This window comes from Tasmannia lanceolata, unplaced genomic scaffold (genome assembly GCF_043159265.1).
Source record: "Tasmannia lanceolata isolate RefF3 unplaced genomic scaffold, GAP_Taslan_0.1 ptg000006l, whole genome shotgun sequence".
NCBI classification, from domain to species: Eukaryota; Viridiplantae; Streptophyta; class Magnoliopsida; order Canellales; family Winteraceae; genus Tasmannia; species Tasmannia lanceolata.
The window spans coordinates 25,383,188-25,388,150 of NW_027518683.1; positions in this window are offsets into that span (position 1 = coordinate 25,383,188).

Sequence of the window (4,963 nt, forward strand, 5' to 3'; positions counted from 1 at the left end):
TTGAGTGCTAGGGATCTAAATTCCCTCTCCTTCTCCTTTGGCTTCTTTTCCTCTTGTCGGCTAGTAAGGAGCATCTCATGGGTGATGAGAGATCCTACAAGCTCCTCCATGGTTAGCGTCTTGAGATTCTTTGATTCTTGAATCGCGGTGACCTTTGGATCCCAATGTGGAGGAAGAGACCTAAGCAACTTACTTACAAGCTCATCAGTAGGATAAGATTTACCAAGATTAGCTAGTTCGTTAGAAATAATAGAAAAACGAGTATACATTTCCGAAATACTCTCGTTTGGACTCATTCTAAACATTTCATACTTGCTCTTTAACAAGTTTATTTTGGAATCCTTGACTTGTGATGTTCCCTCATGGGTAGTCGCAAGGGTATCCCAAATAGTCTTGGCAGAATCAAAAAGAGCAACACGATTGAACTCCTCGGTAGCTAAGGCACAAAACAAAGAATTTATTGCTTTGTAGTTCAAATTAGCTTGCCTTTTCTCTACCACATTCCATTCTTCAAATGGTTTGGAAGGTACATTGTATCCATTTTCAACAATGTACCAAAGTTCCACATCTATTGAAAGAAGATAGATGCGCATCCTTGTTTTCCAATGTCCATAGTTTGACCCATTGAAGAAAGGAGGTCTAGTTGTGGAATGGCCTTCCGGAAGTCTGGTTCCAATTTGGTGTGCCATTTCACAATTAGAAGTTGCCAAATAAAATCTTTCCCTAGTTAGATTTTGAATTAACTTTCACAAAAATTTTAAAATCTTTTAAGAGCCAAGGCTCTGATACCAAATGAAAATTCGATGTAGGGGGGTCCCAAGTTATACTAGAATGGCAACACAATGAGGAGGGAGAATATGGTTGTTTTAAGAAATAGAATCTACCAATTTAAAACCTTTAAACCGATTTTAAGATTAAGAGATCAGGAATCAATATTCAAGCATACAAGTTAAATCTAATGGTGCGATGCAAATAAAAGAGCAAAGAGATAGAAAGAGTGCACCCGAGATTTAAAGTGGTTCGGTCCTCAAATCCGAGGCCTACTCCACTCCACCAACCAAACCCGTTGATGGCTTCACTATTTGATCTTCTTAACCTTGGCGAAGATCGAATGCCAATTACAATAGCTTTAACTTTGGTGGCTATCCTCACCCCAATAGCTTTAACCTCGGTGGCTATCCTCACCACGGAGAATAGGCTACGCTTCTCCGAATACTCGCCCGAATACAACACTCGAAGGTTGAAAGAAAGAAATGAAAAATCCCTCACAAGGGTTACAAAATGGATGTACAAATTTGAGCCTATGATCCAAATCCTAAAGATGGTGATGAGAGGCACAATTGAAGTTTGATTCACTCTTGGATATTCAAATGAAGTTTTAGTGTGTTAGGATTGATGTTTGAATGTTTAGAACACCCATATTTATAGGAAAAACAAAATATGACCGTTCAGTGGCATTACGGTAATTTCTGGAAAAACACCAACGGATATAAATCTAGCCGTTATTAGTGTTCTCGGAGTTCCGAGAATAATTCTCGGAGTTCCGAGAATTCTCGGAGTTCCGAGAAAGAATCTCGGAGTTCCGGGAATTCTAACAGAATCTTAAAAATGTCTACTGGACCATTTCTCGGAGTTCCGAGAATAATTCTCGGAGTTCCGAGAATTCTTGGAGTTCCGAGAAAAACTCTCGGAGTTCCGAGAAGCCTATGAAGAGCAGATTTTCAATTCTGTTTGGGCTTCCAATTCTCAACCAAGATGGGATTGCTATGAGGGTTCCAAAGTGTTGGAACTCCACAATTACAATCACTTGTTTATTTAGGGTGTGTGAGATTAAGTTAATTATGCCTCTAAAAACCTAATCTAGGTTTGGATCAATTACATTCTAAAAGACAAAAAAATGGTCTTCAATATGAATTTCTTCATGTCTTCAAGTCTTCATGACTTCTTGCTTGATGACTTTGGCCTTCCAATTAGTGGTCCAATGTGGGCTTCCTGGCCTTCAATCCAAGCATCCTTGATCTTACTTTATCATGATCTACAACTTAGACAATCAAACACATTAGTGATAAATGATCACTTGTGTATTGGAATCATCAAAACAAGATGGGAATGCCAAGGTAAAAACCATTGGGCTTACATAAATTAATAACTAATTTCTCATGATTAAAAAAAACTAGCTATGGGTGTAACTCGGGTCAGGGTGGATTGATCGTTGGCTAAAAAATAAATTAGAATCAACCAGAACTTGACCTGGTTTATCGTAAAATCTCAACCCGAATTCCCCAAAATCAACGTGAGTTGCACCTAAAAAACATTGTATTTTTTACAAAATGAAAAATGTGCCCTTACTCACTCGCGTGTGACATGATGAGACTTCTCACATAAATAATAATACATTTTAATAATTAATCTCTTCATGTCGAAATCATAGGAAAAGGGACACATCATGTGAATATGTATTTACGCGGCAAATGGATGATTCCATTTACGCGGGGAATGGATGGTATTATTCCTCCCTTATTAGGACAGTACAATTATGTGACAGCAGCACCCGCCGCTTATAGCACTTTAAAGAAGCCCACAATCACGCCCTTAGGAGTACAATATTTGAAGGCGGCTCCCATCGCTTACAGTATTTTAATCCCACGATCACGTCCTTATTAGTATAATATGCTGGGTTTTTACTTGACAAAAGCGGATCATTTCTATTTTTTGTCATTAATATAGTTTGGTCTGATGTGATGATCCTAGCCTTTAGGCGCAAAACGCGCGATCAATGTAATGTTTCGGTCGTGATCAAATGGTTATAGTATACCCGGATTGATCTAGTGGTGATGCAATATAATCAATGGTCATGATCTCACCATATATCTAAAATAGATCTCGTGGAGCCGACATGAACAAATAAGGTTAAGAATCTTTACTAAAAAGGGTATGGGATTTATCTCACAGTATATCCAAAATAGATCCCGTAAAATCAGCATGAATTAATAGGTTTGAATATTTTACTAAAATAGTGTGTCACGAAATCTCATGAATTAATTGGATGAAGCATGTGAACGTGTCTTTTCGTGTCTTATCCATACAATTCAGCTCATTCTACTATCTTAGGCCAGAAGTGCGCCAGAAGAGGCAAGACAAGTCCATTTTGACTTCCCCATCCCACTGTCCTTCTCTCTATTATAAATATATTGGAAAACTGAAACTCTGAAACCTAAACCTATTATTTGACTTCTCCATTCCACTGCCCACTAAAGAAATCCTCTGTTAAAATCCTCTCCTCCTAAACCTGTTACTAGCAAAACCCGTCCGAGATGGATCCCAACGCCACACCTTCCTCCCATGAGAATTCTGTCCCATCTAGCGTGCAGAATGTTGATTTCGCATCCGATCCCGAACCCCATTCCACTGACCACAACAACATATTCACCACAACGCAGATAGTGGAGCTCCAATTTGTACCTTTTTTGGCGGATGGTCAAAATCTCTCCAGCGAGGGAAATATACATTCGCCACTGACTCCCCCGATAATAGAGCTACAATTTGTACCTCTTTCCGCGAATAATGATCAAAATCTCTCTTGCGAGGGAAGTCTACCTTCGCAAGCGACTCCGATAGCGCGCCAATTCGTTTCATCCAAGAGGCCGGAATGGTTACCAGCAGGATGGGAAATCGAAGAGAGGCCTAGGACTTCCGGCGCGTATGCTGGAAGGATAGACAAGGTAACCTATTGTTGAATTGTTTCTTTTCTGCAGTTCTTTATGCTTTATTTATTTTTTTCATTTTAGAGGCACTAGTTTATAAATCATTAAATCTGTCTATACATATCTTTCACCGAAAAGCTTTGCTTTCGGTGAAAGATTGTAAGGAATAGTAATGCTTGGCTCATGGAATGATTGGTAAGGAATAGTCAGATACTACAATTATTTCCATACTTTATTTATATCATCAATGTTATAGGTAGCAATTGGTATATATTAAGTGGGTTTTAGTCAGGGCTTTCTGTGTATTTTCTTCACCTTTTGGGGAGGAAAATTATTTCCTGAAATTCGTATGATGATGCTAATAAGAATGAGAAATGTTATTGGATTATGCAGTTTTACTATGATCCCATCACCCGTCAACGCTTCCGATCGAGAAGGGAGGTTCTTCGATTTCTCGGACTATGAATAGTTCCAAGACCTAGTGACGCTGGAGCTATCACAGATGGATGCTCAAACCGAGCCCAATAGGCCCACCAAGCCTAGGCCCCAAGCTTAATGGTCCAGAAACAGTTGCAGTCCATGATTCTGGTGCATCGTTTGGGTCAAAACTGATTTTACTCACAGATTTAAATATAGCAGCTCATACATGGTTAGAAAGATCTATGAGTCGACTTTCCAACTCTAGAAACGGTTTGTAAATCGGAGTTCTGTGGAGGGAGTTATGGCCATTTTTCTGAGAAGGGTTGAAGCTGCCTCGCATACGAATTTCAGAAGTTTTGGGTTTTGCCTGCTGTCCAGCCCATTATTCTAAAAAAAATTTGCTATGATTTAAGATAATTTTGAAGTTCTCTTTATGCTAAATCAAGTCCCAAAGACCCCCCATTATGTTTAGTTAAATATCCTTATAAGTTAGTCAAAGTAATGTATTTTTCCTCTCCCTTTTCTCTTGGAACTTGTGTTGTCAAGCTAGGAAATGTTGTTGAGGCCTTTGGAAATGTACATATGGCTGGAGAGTTGCTCCATGCCTAGTTAAATGTTTATTTGGGCCGTAGAGAAGGGACTTTTGTAGAAAATTTGAGTCAACTTTAGCCTTTGGCTTCTTCTTGTCTATTTTGGCTCTTATCCCTTGGGTGGATTCCAATGGGTGGCGAGTTGTTTCATCTCAGTTTTTCATTTGTGTTTCCTCCTCTCTTCTCCATTTGTTTGGTTTCAATTTGGTATCAGAGTGAGAATGCAATGTTAGGCCCAAGTATGTTGGT